The 15,958-nt window shown below is 45.3% G+C and overlaps 1 long non-coding RNA gene across 1 annotated transcript; it reads left to right on the forward strand.

The window, feature by feature from the left end:
- Positions 1 to 2,084: 2,084 nt before the first annotated feature.
- Positions 2,085 to 7,528, forward strand: LOC123492926. The gene is made up of 2 exons (XR_006661931.1): positions 2,085 to 2,207; positions 7,185 to 7,528. It is a non-coding gene; the product is annotated as an uncharacterized LOC123492926 (long non-coding RNA).
- Positions 7,529 to 15,958: the final 8,430 nt, after the last annotated feature.

Consider the following 15,958-nt stretch of genomic DNA (forward strand, 5'->3'; position numbering starts at 1 on the left):
CATGGGCTCTGATTGCACTAAGTGATGATATTTCTAAGATAAAGCTAAGTTACAAAACCAGAAGGTCAGATACAGGTAACTGCCGAAATAAAGGAAACACCAATATAAAGTGTCTTAATATGATGTTGGGCCACCATGCAGCCTTGTCTCATAGACTAGATTTAACATAGTAAAAGTAAATTGGATTTCAAATTATACTGAACAAAAATATAAATGCAACATGCAACAATTTCAATGATTTTTCTGAATTACAGTTCATATAAGGACATCAGTTAATTGAATTAAATTCATTAGGCCCTAATCTATGGATTTCACATGACTGGGAATGCAGATATGCATCTGTTGGTCACAGATACCTTTAGGGGCATGGATCAGAAAACCTTTACTTGCCTCATGCGCTCTAGCGACTCCTTGTCGCGGGACGGGCGCCTTCAGCCTGACTTCGGTCATCAGTTGAACGGTGTTTCCTCCGACACATTGGTGCAGCTGGCTTCCGGGATAAGCGGGCGGGTGTTAAGAAGCGTGGTTTGCCGGGTCATGTTTCGGAGGACGTATGAATCGACTTTCGCCTCTCCCGAGCCTGTTGGGGAGTTGCAGCGATGAGACAAGATCGCAATTGGATATCACGATATGGGAGAAACAGGGGCTAAAAAACATATACAAATAAATTAAAAAGAAGATGTAGGTAGGCTATCACAATGCTGTATTTGAAGTCGCATGGCCAGGAATCAGATTTGTATCTGGCTTCAAACCATCTACGATGGTGGTTTGAAATGTGGCTTGACATATCTGATTCCATGTGCTTTTTGGCTGTTCAGACTGCAGGAAAAATTACAGTTTCTAATTGGATATGCAAAAAAATAGGATTTGAGTCACTTCAAACTGCCAATGTGAAAAAGGCTTTAGTTAGCCAACCTCTTGATACTTTTCATCCACATATAACTGATAAAGTTTAAATAGGCCTACTTCATCAGTTATCATGAATCTTGGTATGTCTTACTAAGACAAGTATAGCCATGCATGTTGTAACTCAAGGCATGTAGTATTTTCAGTATATGGATGTGATCCACATTGTTTTTCACATGTAAGATTTCTTTTTACAGGTCTACCCAAAAGCATGTGGGATGAAAAGACAATTGTCATCTCACAGCTTCTTTCGACTTCATGACTTTTCTCAGGTAGCTAGTTATCATATTCCATCATCTTATCATGTGTACATTTGTATACAAACATTTAGTATTATTTAGAATGTTAGTTTTACAACAACCGTCACCAAGAATCACAAAAGTATCACAGTATCTTTGGAGATATAATACAAGATAATTTAAGTTTCTCCCTAATCAATGGCTGTATTATCTGTCTCCTTCCTTAGTCATTATTGAGGTTCAGTTCCTTATTTCAACTATGGGAGTGGCAGCTCCGGGCAGTGACATCACCCTTATCTGCTCTTTCCCTCCGTCTGAAAACCTGAACCTCAACCACCTGATCGTCAACTGGCAGCATGGAGAATCAGAGGTGGTCCACAGCTATTACTATGGGAGAGATCAGCTGGAAAGACAGAGTGGTGTTTACAAGGGACGCACTCATCTGTTTGAAGACCAGCTCACTGTGGGAAATGCCTCACTTAGACTGAGTGGTGTGCAACCGGGTGACCAGGGCCAATACACCTGTGATGTGACAGATGAACAGGGAAGCACCCAGGAAAAGCTACTACTTTTAGTGGCAGGTTAGAGAGTATGTATTTTTGTCCGATCAGATTTTTCAGAAATCTTCTATCTATGGGGGATTAAGAGACAAATAAGTATTAAGCTATCTGCACAAAATCAGCTCATAGTCATCTACTTGTCTAAAACCTTTTGCAGTTAGAGTTCTCTTATGTTAAGAGTTTAATATGAGTATTGTTGTTTACCCCTAGCCCCCTTCATGGAGCCCCAGCTCTCTGTACAGTCATCCTGTGACAGCTTCATCATCACCCTCAACTCCTCCCAGGGTTTCCCCCAGCCTAATGTGCTGTGGACAGACTCCATTGGAGGAGACATCTCCAATCAGAGCCACAGCCATATTGGCCTGGACAGCAGGGGGGCGCTATGAGGTCCACAGCTCCATGGAGGTCAGGCCAAACGGTACACTCACCATCATTACTGAAATGAGACTGGATGTTCTCAATCAAAGCTTCACCCGCTCGCTCACCCTCCACCCACTCCCAGGTAAAGTTGTGACCTACCAACAGGTTTAGGGGTAGAGCAATGTGACCAAGTATGGATCACTGATTTATTAAACCATTGCATAATCACTAAGGGCTAAACCCTGACGAGATAGTGTGTTACTCTTACACAAGTCTGCAATGTATGACTTACCTGGTCATCTACTGCCTCACGAGGTCGTGTTTTTCTCTAGCTGGAGGTAAGCAGGAGGTAAGCTTCTCATATGGTGTTGAGTAAAGCTTAACCATGTTTTAGATCGTAGGTAGGTAGTTAGCTGTAGTTAGGTATTGTATTTATTATAGGTTAGTATTGCTGTTATTGTAGGTTTCCGTAGGTAATTGTAGGTTAGTATCGAAGCACGAGGCTAGCTAGCTAGCGGGTTGCTACTGGTATCGATTAGCAACGCTGGAGAGCTGTTTCCAAATGTTAATGTAGTCCTAGCCAACGTAGGTAGGTAGTTAGCTGTAGTTAGGTATTGTATTTACTATAGGTTAGTATTGTTGTTATTGTAGGTTTCCGTAGGTAATTGTAGGTTAGTATCAAAGCACGAGGCTAGCTAGCTAGCGGGTAGCTACTGGTATCGATTAGCAACGCTGGAGAGCTGTTTCCAAATGTTAATGTAGTCCTAGCCAACGTTTAATTTTTGCTGCGTTATGCGTTATGAAAGGAACTAGACACGGACTTGAATTATCTGTTTAGTGTGCTAACACACTCTTGGCAGTTTGTCGTAACCAAGTATTGATGCTAAATTGTGTGTTAATGGATGCTAGCTTGCAGGTTAGCTACGGCGTCATAGCTAAGCATCGTGGGTTGTTGTGGGTAGTTACTGTGTCCTGGCAGTGCCGGCTGTAGCACGAAGCGAGCTACCTAGCCGTTTTTTCGAACTGAGTTAGAGTCAACACAATAGCCATTGTGTGCCGGGTGTAGCACGAAGCTAGCCAGCTAGCCGTTCTTCAAACAAAGTCAACACAGTGGCCATTGCTAGCTGGATTAGCTACTACCAGCTTAACTGTACGGTAGTAGCTAAATACAATATACTTGTCCTAGCTAGCCAATGTCTAATCATTGCTGTGTCATGAAAGGAACTTGACACAGACACGAATGATCTGTTTAGTGTGTTATCACACTATTGGTGGTTTGTTGTGACCAAGTGTTGGTGCTATACGGTGTGTTATTGTTATTGGATGCTAGCTTGCTAGTTAGCTATGGTGTCATAGTTGAATAAAGTGGGTTGAGTCTATTCCTTTAAACATTGAACCGCTGTGGTTCACAACAATTCTGATTTCTAAAGGTGGAAGTTGGGAGAGTTTTTGTTCGGGTGGTTCAGTGAAACAATTTTAGTTTCTGAGGTAGAAGTTTTGGTGAGGGAGGTCCTGCTCTCTCCGCTCCCAGATGCTCAGCTCATTTCATTCCGATCTCCTCTGCATTTTTGTAGCCATTTGCTACAGCCTGTCAACTATGCCTCTGCCTATCCCTGTTCTCTCCTCTCTGCACAGGCTACACAAACGCACCACACCGCGTGGCTGCTGCCTCTCTAACCTGGTGGTCCCTGCACGCACCACCCACGTGGAGTTCCAGGTCGCAGGCAGCCTCTGGAACTGCCGTTCTGCTGCCAACAAAGCTGACTTCATCCCAGCCTATGCCAACCTCCAGTCCCTCGACTTCCTGGCGCTGACGGAAACATGGATCACCACTGAAAACACTGCTACTCCTACTGCTCTCTCCTCGTCTGACCATGTGTTCTCACATACCCCGAGAGCATCTGGTCAGAGGGGTGGTGGTACAGGAATCCTCATCTCTCCCAAGTGGACATTCTCAATTTTTCCCCTAACCCATCTGTCTATCTCCTCATTTGAATTCCATGCTGTCACAGTCACTAGCCCATTTAAGCTTAATATCCTTGTCATCTATCGCCCTCCAGGTTCCCTTGGAGAGTTCATCAATGAGCTTGACGCCTTGATAAGTTCCTTCCCTGAGGATGGCTCACCCCTCACAGTTTTGGGGGATTTCAACCTCCCTATGTCCACATTTGACTCATTTCTCTCTGCCTCCTCCTTTCCACTCCTCTCCTCTTTTGACCTCACCCTCTCACCGTCCCCCCCTACTCACAAGGCAGGCAATACGCTTGACCTCATCTTCACTAGATGCTGCTCCTCTACTAATCTCACTGCAACTCCCCTCCAAGTCTCTGACCACTACTTTGTTTCCTTTTCTCTCTCGCTCTCCTCCCACACTACTCACTCTGCCCCTACACAGATGGTAATGCGCCGCCGCAACCTTCGCTCTCTCTCTCCCACTACTCTCTCCTCTTCCATCCTATCATCTCTTCCCTCTGCTCAATCCTTCTCCCTCCAATCTCCTGATTCTGCCTCCTCAACCCTCCTCTCCTCCCTTTCTGCATCCTTTGACTCTCTGTGTCCCCTATCCTCCCGGCCGGCTCGGCCCTCCCCTCCAGCTCCGTGGCTTGATGACTCATTGCGAGCTCACAGAACAGAGCTCCGGGCAGCGGAGCGGAAATGGAAGAAAACTAAACTCCCTGCCGACCTGGCTTCTTTTCACTCCCTCCTCTCTACATTTTCTTCATCTGTTTCTGCTGCTAAGGCCACCTTCTACCACTCTAAATTCCAAGCATCTGCCTCTAACCCTAGGAAGCTCTTTGCCACATTTTCCTCCCCTCCTGAATCCTCCTCCCCCCCCTCTCTCTCTGTGGATGACTTCGTCAACCACTTTGAAAAGAAGGTTGACGACATCCGATCCTCGTTTGTTAAGTCTAATGACACTGTTGGTCCTGCTCACACTGCCCTACCCTATGCTCTGACTTCTTTCTCCCCTCTCTCTCCAGATAAAATCCTGCGACTTGTGACTGCAGGCCGCCCAACAAACTGCCCGCTTGACCCCATCCCCTCCTCTCTTCTCCAGACCATCTCCGGTGACCTTCTCCCCTACCTCACCTCGCTGATCAACTCATCCTTGACCGCTGGTCATGTCCCTTCCGTCTTCAAGAGAGCGAGAGTTGCTCCCCTTCTCAAAAAACCAACACTCGACCCCACTGATGTCAACAACTACAGACCAGTATCCCTTCTTTCTTTTCTTTCCAAAACTATTGAGCGTGCCGTCTTTAGCCAACTCTCTTGCTATCTCTCTCAGAATGACCTTCTTGATCCAAACCAATCAGGTTTCAGGACTGGTCATTCAACTGAGACTGCTCTTCTCTGTGTCACGGAGACTCTCCGCACTGCTAAAGCTAACTCTCTCTCCTCTGCTCTTGTCCTTCTAGACCTGTCTGCTGCCTTTGATACTGTGAACCATCAGATCCTCCTCTCCACCCTCTCCGAGCTGGGCATCTCCGGCGCGGCTCACTCCTGGATTGCGTCCTACCTGACCGGTCGCTCCTACCAAGTGGCGTGGCGAGAAGCTGTCTCCGCACCACGCGCTCTCACCACTGGTGTCCCCCAGGGCTCAGTTCTAGGCCCTCTCCTTTTCTCCCTATACACCAAGTCACTTGGTTCTGTCATATCCTCACATGGCCTTTCATATCATTGCTACGCTGACGATACACAACTAATCTTCTCCTTTCCCCCTTCTGATAACCAGGTGGCGAATCGCATCTCTGCATGTCTGGCAGACATATCAGTATGGATGACGGATCACCACCTCAAGCTGAACCCTGGCAAGACGGAGCTGCTCTTCCTCCCGGGGAAGGACTGCCCGTTCCATGATCTCGCCATCACGGTTGACAACTCCGCTGTGTCCTCCTCCCAGAGTGCGAAGAGCCTAGGCGTGACCCTGGACAACACCCTGTCGTTCTCCGCCAACATCAAGGCGGTGACCCGCTCCTGCAGGTTCATGCTCTACAACATTCGGAGAGTACGACCCTGCCTTACACAAGAAGCGGCACAGGTCCTAATCCAGGCACTTGTCATCTCCCGTCTGGACTACTGCAACTCGCTGTTGGCTGGCCTCCCCTGCCTGTGCCATTAAACCCCTACAACTCATCCAGAATGCCGCAGCCCGTCTGGTGTTCAACCTTCCCAAGTTCTCTCACGTCACCCCCCTCCTCCGCACACTCCACTGGCTTCCAGTTGAAGCTCGCATCCGCTACAAGACCATGGTGCTTGCCTATGGAGCAGTGAGGGGAACGGCACCTCTGTACCTTCAGGCTCTGATCAGTCCCTACACCCAAACGAGGGCATTGCGTTCATCCACCTCTGGCCTGCTGGCTCCCTTCCTCTGCGGAAGCATAGCTCCCCCTCAGCCCAGTCAAAACTGTTCGCTGCTCTGGCACCCCAATGGTGGAACAAGCTCCCTCACGACGCCAGGACAGCGGAGTCACTCACCACCTTCCGGAGACATTTGAAACCCCACCTCTTTAAGGAATACCTGGGATAGGATAAAGTAATCCTTCTAACCCCCCAAATTGTAAAGTGGTTATCCCACTGGCTATAGGGTGAACGTACCAATTTGTGAGTCGCTCTGGCTAAGAGCGTCTGCTAAATGACGTTAATGTGCCCTTGAGCAAGGCACTTGACCCTAATTGCTCCTGTAAGTCGCTCTGGTTAAGAGCGTCTGCTAAATGACTAAAATGTAAATGTAAAATGTAATGAATTCTAGACACAATTTGTAGTCAAACACACCCATCTTAAATAAGGATTTGACATTTCACTTCATGAGGGCAAATGAGTCATATGAGCATTGTGTATAGATGTACTGCATGCAAGAATAACACCATTTCCACAGGGGGCCAGTATGAAATATGTATGCACTCAATAATTGTAAGTCGCTCTGGATAAAAGCGTCTGCTAAATGACTAAAATGTAAATTGGATCACTAAAAATACCATTGTAGAGTAAAACTTCCCATGAGAGGAACTGTTCACAATGACCTCAATGAAATGTTCAGTGACCAGGCAGTACTACTAGAGGAAGAGGTATTTGGGAGGTGAAGCTGAAAGCCTGTCTCTTTCTCTCTTCTCTTCTACAGAATGCTGTGAGGTGCCTCTTGCAACCAGGGGCAGACCGGCTTTGGTATTATTAGGGATAGTTCTCTTGGCAGCATTAGCAATGTCACTCATTTTGTACTACAGACACAAGCCTGAAACACACCAACACCAGATGGTCCCACGTGATGATACAACAGGACAAGATGAGGCTCATGAAACAGAGACTTGATACGTCATGACAGAAAACTAGTTTGAGAAGTCTAAGTTTACAGCACTGTGTTTCAGTGTCACAAATATAGGTGTGTTGCTGCCTTTGAAAAATGTCCACACCCTCTTGGTTAAGTAGTATAGGGTACTTTCGTAATTAAAGGAGATGAACTCCCAATTGTGTTTTAAGTTTTTTGATGAAATATTTTTTTATAGAAGGTGTCATTTAAAAATGTTGATAGTAAAAAGTTGCCAAAATTGCTACATATTGGATAGGAGAAATTACAATTTGGCTAAATGTATACCATACATATAAATCGTTGGATAACAAACATAATGGTGTAATGGTGGAAGTGTAAAGCTAATGACTATAAAAGTGTGCTGTTTTCTATCGATTTATACAGCTTGTGTTATAAGGGAGGTCCAAGACAGGTTGAATTAATTTGCATACACAGTGGGACCAGGGAATCTGGTCACAATATGGACGCAGTGGGCAGATAAGAGACAGATTTTATTACAATGTGTAGACACAACAAATCTCGATAAGATATTGATAGGATCATCTTGAACGAATGAGGATAACCACACGTTAACTGTGGCTAGAGTCAGACATATGGAAGGCACAGGCCAATAAAGAGGTGGTGGTAGCCATTTTCTTTGATGTAGAGAATGCCTATGATATGATGTAGAAGGAAGGTCTGCTTATCAAACTGGATATCATGGGAGTTGGAGGAAGGGTTTTAAACTGGATGCAGTTAGAGTTCTCTTATGTTAAGAGTTTAATATGAGTATTGTTGTTTCTTTTTGGACCATCAATACAAGTGAGGGTGGGGAGCTCTATGTCAGAAAGCTATGAGGTAGATAATGGTACCCCCCAGGGAAGTGTCATTAGTCCTTTGTTGTTCTCCATTATGATAGACGATGTATTCTCCAGGATGAGACCAGATATTGGGAGGTCATTGTTTGCGGATGACGCAGCGCTGTGGAAGAGAGGGAGAAATATTCCCTATACAGCCCGGAGAGTTCAAAAGCGATAAGACAAGTTGATCAGTGCTCCCTCAGGTGGGTTTTGAAGTTCTCAGTAGAGAAAACACAGACTGTGTTTTTAACTAGAAGTAAGGTTGGGGGAGGAAATATGCCTGAAACTGTATGGGCGGAGTATAGAGAGGGTGGGATTGTTTAGGTTGCTGGGGGTCTGGTTTGACACTCGAATATCATGTGTGGAGTATATTAACAAAGTAGTTGTCAAAGGAAATAAAATATTGAATGTGATTCATTGCCTGTCAGGAATGGAGTGAGGGCTGGATAGAATGGTATTGAAAATGCTGTGTATAGCGCTGAAGACAATTTCGTGTGGATAGGTTTTGGCATGGGGGAGAGTTCAGCCCCTCTGTGGTGCTTCCTGCTATCCCACCTTGGTTGATACCTCAGCCAATGATAGACCTAGGGTTGCTTGAAAGGGCAAGAGCTGGGGAGGAAAGAGTAGATCCAGTAAATATTGTAAGTGAACATTTAAGAACACAGTACTATGCTTTTTGAATATACTTTTTTGCTGATTGAGCTAAGGACCCTAAAACAGGGAGGATAGGTGCAGCTTTTAGTGTTCCTGAGTTTAAGGTTGCAGTGACAAAAAGAGCAATGGATCAATCATCTGTATACACAATGGAGTTGCTGGCCATACTCTTGGCTGCAGAGTGGGTGGAGGAGGTGAGGCCAGACAGGTGGGTGGAAGAGGTGAGGCCAGACAGGTGGGTGGAAGAGGTGAGGCCAGACAGGTGGGTGGAAGAGGTGAGGCCAGACAGGTGGGTGGAGGAGGTGAGGCCAGATAGGTGGGTGGAGGAGGTGAGGCCAGACAGGTGGGTGGAAGAGGTGAGGCCAGACAGGTGGGTGGAGGAGGTGAGGCCAGACAGGGTAATCATCTGTTCTGACTCCTATGCAGCACTGATGAGCTTAAATTCATGTGTGTCACAGAGCAGACAATATGTATTTTATGAGATTTTGCAGTGCCTGTGAGGTTTCTCTGGGTGCCAGCACATATGGGAGTAGAGGGTAATGAGGAAGTAGATGTTCTTCTCAAGCAGGCTTTCAAACATCCTAATGTTGACATGGAAATGTCAATAAGAAAAGCAGAAGCCAAGGGGTTAATAAGAACAGTTGTTAAAAACAAATGGCAAGAAATGTGGAACAGGGAGGGAAAGGGAAGACACCTGTATAAGATCCAGGAAAAGGTGGGGGCAGGGAGGTCCTCAGGTCAAGAGAGAAGGGAGGAAAGTGTAATAACAAGGCTGAGACTGGGACATACAAGGCTGAACCGCACATTGAAATTGGTAGGAAAACATCCAACTGGGAAGTGTGATCACTGTCAGGAGGAGATGGAGACAGTAGACCACGTTCTATTTCAGTGCCAGCACTATGAGAGGGAAAGGGATAGATTATTATTACATTCAAGGAGTAATGGTGTTGAAGAGCAAGTTTAATTGTACTGTTAAGGCAACCTTAACGTGATGTGGTATTTAATTGTGTGTTTCATTTCCTTAGGGAGACAAGATTAATTGGTAGGATTTTGACCCTGTACACACTCCAGTCCAGTTGGTGGCGGTAATGCACCTTTAAAGTTGGTTGCCAACCTCTTTATAAAAGCCACAGAAGAAGAAGAAGAAAGAAAGGGAGTTGGGACTTTTCTTCACAATCTGCTTTACTTTCTTTGTTCCTTGTTCTCGACACATGGGGTACACGCTAATATTTCATTAATTCACTCAAATGTTTAGCAAAGTTTAGAAACTAAGGGGTGTATGTATAATTGGATCCCCATGCTTAATAGGCTCTATAATGCATCATATAGGATAAAGGAAATACAGGATAAAGTCAGCCCATGAATTATTAGAAGCAGAATTCAAAGAGTATGTGTCTGTCTTTGTCTTTCAGGCTGCATGTGGTCTCTGTACTGTTTATTATCAGTAAGTGAAAACTAAGTGTTACCATATGGTGTGTATGGACTAGTAGTAGGTCCTATGTCAAACTTTTACAAATACCTTTTTTGTAATTCTTAAACAAATTGGATCCCTCATCAATGATCATATTAGTACATTGATAAGTGCATTTTTGTGCAGCACTCAAGTCTGTTATTTGTTTACTGCATATTCAACACTATTTTTGATGAAAATAAATAATACATGGCCAAACAAGCCCAGGTAAAGAGATTTACAGTGCCTATAGAAAGTCTACACCCCGCATGGATTTCTTCACATTCTATTGTTACAAAGTGGGATTAAAATTGATTTAATTGTAATTTTTTTGTCAACGATCTACACAAAATACTCTGCAATGTCAAAGTGGAAGAATAATTATATTTTATTTTTAAAAGATTAATGAAAAATAAAACTCTAGTATACCTTCATTAGATAAGTAGTCACCCCCCTGAGTCAATACATGTTAGAAACACTTTTGGCAGCGATTACAGCTGTGATTCTTCTTGGGTAAGTCTCATAAGAGTAGATTTAAGTCAAAACTGTAATTTGGCCACTCAGGAACATTCACTGTCTTCTTGGTAAGCAACTCCAGTGTAGATTTGGCTTTGTGTTGTATGTTATTGTCCTGCTGAAAGGTGAATTTCTCTCCCAGTGTCTGGTGTGTAGCAGATCTAAGCAGGTTTTCCTCTAGGATATTGCCTGTGCTTAGCTCCATCACGTTTCCTTTCATCCTGAAACACTCCCCAGGCTTTGCCGATGACAAGCATACCCATACCATGATGCAGTCACTACTATGCTTAAAAATAAGGAGGCAGTTACTCAGTGATGTGTTGTGTTGGATTTGCCCCAAGTGTATTCCTTTGCCGTGTTTCTTTTTGCGGTAGTACTTTCGTGCTTTGTTGCATACATATGCATGTTTTGGAATACTTTTATTCTGTATATTTTTATTCTTCTTTTCACTGACTGTCACGCCCTGGCTCTGGGGACTCTAGTATGTTGAGCCAGGGTGTGAGTTTTCGTTCTAGTTTAGTATTTCTATGTTGGCCAGTGTGGTTCTCAATCAGAGGCAACGTGTATCAGCTGTTGCTTGTTGTCTCTGATTGGGAACCATACTTAAGAAGCCAGTTTTCCCACAGTGTTTGTGGGATCTTGTTCCTGTATAGGTTTGTGTTTTGCACCTTTGGACGTCACGTTATCGTTTGTTGTTTTTGTTCGTGTTATCAATCATTATTTAATAAAATACGTTCCTGCTCCACGCTGCGCCTTGGTCCTCTGTACCCGAAGGCCGTGACAGAAGATCCCACCAACACTGGACCAAGCAGCGTGTCCAGGAGCCAGCGCCAGAGGTATCGCTAAAGGACATCAACCTCGACTGGGCCTGGCCCACGGGGCGGAGAGACCCCCAGAAAAATTTTAGGGGGGGGGCTCACGCCGTGGACGACGGGGCAGCAGGAGGCCGCGATAGAGCGGTCCAGCGGGTTTGCAGAGGAGGCCGCCAGGTTAAGGGGGCCACTGGTCACAGAGGAGAGGGAAAGTGTAGAGGCACGGCGAGAGGTACTGGGGTGTGTTACCAGTCCGGTCCGGCCCGTTCCTGATCCCTGCGTAGGGCCAGTGGTGTGTGTCCCCAGTACGGTCCGGCCTGTTCCTGTTCCTCGCATCGAGCCTGTGGTGCGCGTCGTCAGCCCGGCCCGGCCTGTTCCTGCTCCCCGCACCAAGCCTATGGTGCGCATCGTCAGCCCGGTCCGGCCCGCTCCTGCTCCCCGCACCAAGTCAGTGGTGCGCTTCGTCAGCCCGGTCTGGCCCGCTCCTGCTCCCCGCACCAAGTCAGGGGTGCGTTTCGTCAGCCCGGCTCGGCCCGTTCCTGCTCCCCACACCAAGCCAGTGGTGTGCGTCGTCAGTCCGGCACAGCCCGTGCCTGTTCCACCAGTGCCTGATTCGGCACGGGTCAGCTGCTTCACGCCGGAGCTAGAGCAATCCGCTCCACCAGTGTGCAGTCCAGCTCCGGTCAGCAGGGCCAGACCGGACCAGGGGTACTTTGGGGGGTTAGAGAGGGAGTGGGGATCATGCCCGGAGCCGGATCCGCCGCCAAGGCGGAGTGCCCACCCGGTCCCTCCCCTGTGGTGTTTGGTTGGCGCGGTCGGAGTCCGCGCCTTTGGGGGGGGGGTACTGTCACGCCCTGGCTCTGGGGACTCTAGTATGTTGAGCCAGGGTGTGAGTTTTCGTTCTAGTTTAGTATTTCTATGTTGGCCAGTGTGGTTCTCAATCAGAGGCAACGTGTATCAGCTGTTGCTTGTTGTCTCTGATTGAGAACCATACTTAAGCAGCCAGTTTTCCCACAGTGTTTGTGGGATCTTGTTCCTGTATAGGTTTGTGTTTTGCACCTTTGGACGTCACGTTATCGTTTGTTGTTTTTGTTCGTGTTATCAATCATTATTTAATAAAATATGTTCACCTTCCACGCTGCGCCTTGGTCCTCTGTACCGACGGCCGTGACACTGACATCCCTAAGCAGTTTCCTTCCTGTCCTGCAGCTCAGTTCAGAAGAATGACTGTATCTTTGATGTGTCTGGGTTGTTTAATACATCACCCACAGCATAATTATTAACTTGACGATGCTTAAATATATATTCAATGTCTGATTTGTTATTGTTACCCATCTACCAATCACTGCCCTTCTTTATGGGGCTTTCGAAAAGCTCCCTGGTCTTTCTTCTCCTCCCTTCCACAGTGTGCTGTGTGATGCCTGCTGAGCAGAAGAGCAGATTGTTGACGTATCCCCTGCTGCTAATGCTGCTGGGATTGGTGCTCCTGTTATCCAGGAAGAGGTCTGTGCAGAAGACCTAAAAGGATAAGAAAACAGAAATATAGAATTACCTTCAGTCCATGGTCACTCAACAGGCTTTATGCCAGAGCAACTATCATTGCTTGTTTACAAAGAAAGAACATAAAGGGAGGACAGCCTTTTACACTAAAGTCCATTTTCATGGAAAGTCATTTTGTAAAATCAGAACTACGCTACAATACTTTATACACAAAGTTCAACACAATACAGTTGACCCCCTGCAGTTGACAAACTGTAAAGTCACACAATACAGTTGACACACTCACTATAGGACAGACAATGGGAGTAGCACACCACACCACTAGATGGTCATATGTACCTCTACTCCAAATCTGGTTTCTCTTAAGATTTCTTCCTTGTAGGGAGTTTTTGCTTGCTGCAACTTGCTCAGGGGTTTATCCCAGGTTACTGTGTAAATTACCTTTTTACATCTGCAGTTGTCTTACTGGGCTTTATAAATAAAATGTATTTATTTATTGAAATGATGTCAGCTATAGCATCAAATGAAAATTGTTCCATGTGTTCCAGTCAATGTATCATACATTCCAGAATTTGTTATTTTGTAATAAAAGGAGATGAACCCCCAATTGTGATGTATTTTTATGAAGTGCTTTGAAAGGCTGGTCATGGCTCACATCAACACCATTATCCCAGAAACCCTAGACCCACTTCCAATTTGCATACCGCCCCAACAGATCCACAGATGATGCAATCTCTATTGCACTCCTCACTGCCCTTTCACACCTGGACAAAAGGAACACCTATGTGAGAATGCTATTCATTGACTACAGCTCAGCATTCAACACCATAGTGCCCTCAAAGCTCATAACTAAGCTAAGGACCCTGGGACTAAACACCTCCCTCTGCAACTGGATCCTGGACTTCCTGAAGGGCCGCCTCCAGTTGGTAAGGTTAGGTAACAACATCTGCCACGCTGATCCTCAACACGGGGGCCCCTCAGGGGTGCGTGCTCAGTCCCCTCCTGTAGTCCCTGTTCACTCATGACTGCATGGCCAGGCACGACTCTACATGTAAATACACCATCATTAAGTTTGCCGATGGCACAACAGTGGTAGGCCTGATCACCGACAATGACGAGACCGCCTATAGGGAGGAGGTCATAGACCTGGCCGTGTGGTGCCAGGACAACAACCTCTCCCTCAACGTGATCAAGACAAAGTTTATTGATCTGTTTATTATCTATGCATAGTCACTTTAATAACTCTACCTACATGTACATATTACCTCAATTACCTCGACTTACCGGTGCCAACGCACATTGACTCTGTGCCGGTATCCCATGTACATAGCCTCGCTATTGTTATTTTACTGCTGCTCTTTAATTATTTGTTACTTTTATTTCTTATATTTGTAGGTATTGTTTCTTAAAACTGCATTGTTGGTTAAGGGCTTGTAAGTAAGCATTTCACTGTAAGGTCTACACCTGTTGCATTTGGCGCATGTGACAAATGACATTTGATTTGATTAGATTTTTGCTAAATCTCTTTTACAGGAAAGAACTGGCATGTTGGCAGTATTCCAGCAGTACAGGGAGTGGCATTTTCTCCTGTAACATTTCTTATTTTTGTAGAATCCTCTTGATCAAATAATGACATGGAACTGTATAGTTTTATTTAATTACAGAGCAAATAATAGTTTTGGTGTTTTGGTGTTCCAGTGGGATGCAGAGGGCGACAATGATCAAAGCCAGGGGATTTCCCATTCTCATCTGCTTAGACTGCACAGGGGAGATTCCCAATTCATGTGGATGCACTGTGAGTATCCTGGATTTGTTTTCCACTGTGGCAGCATGATGTACAGTACCCTTCATCTAAAAAGCAGAAAGATAGTCCAACATAGCCTCCAACAGCTACTCTATAGTTTACCGAGCTACCAATAATTTCTCACTGGAAGAAGTTAAGCTACACCAGCATTTCCCATCTTCTGGTTTTTGCCCTATCACTACAGAGCTGGTTCAAATAATCAAAGCTTATTGAATAGTTGATTATTATCCCCAGGACCAAGTTTGGGGAACCCTGAGCTACCCTTAAAGAGCTACCCTTAAAGAGATGATCCTGTACTTTTATATACTTTTTAACAAGTAGTTCTGAAAGCAGCACTCACGAGCCCAAAGTAGCTCCTGAACATTGCGTACTACGTCACAAATGTGCAGATATGTGCACCACGTCATTGCTCTCTCTCTGCTGTGTCCACTGAGCCGTTGGGCCTGCCCTGCAACCTCATTGGATAACGCTGGGCAAACCTCTTGCTAGCTGTCACTCAAATGCGAGGGGTTAAAACTCTAATTGCTAAGGAGCTGGCCCACATGGGAGGATATGTAGGGAAAATGTTGCAGCACAGCTTCAAGAAAACAGTCGCTTTCAAACTAGGGATTTCGTGGCTAATTGAAGTAAGACAGTAGTTATGTTCATAGATTATGCATGTATGAACTACACATTGACACATCCAGCCCAAAGCGGCAGGTTTAAAAAATACTTTCTTAGTCGCCAAAGTACCAGAGCAAGTCTTTAAGAAAATATAGTTTACTTAACTAGGTACTTTGAAAAAGTAATTCACTACATCAAAACTACTTTGTGAAAAATTATCTTATCTAAATCTGAAATGTCATAAGCTAGGTTTCCATGAACTTGTCCAGTGAGTTTTGTTGACATTTAGAAAGTTTGCATGGATAGTAGATGTCACAAATGCCTGTTCACGGTGCGTTTCCATTGAACTGTCTTGTGTCTATAAAAACAGTTGGACGTAATTACATCACACCTAAAAAAACTATGTTTTC

This window comes from Coregonus clupeaformis, chromosome 17 (genome assembly GCF_020615455.1).
Source record: "Coregonus clupeaformis isolate EN_2021a chromosome 17, ASM2061545v1, whole genome shotgun sequence".
Classification (NCBI taxonomy): Eukaryota; Metazoa; Chordata; class Actinopteri; order Salmoniformes; family Salmonidae; genus Coregonus; species Coregonus clupeaformis.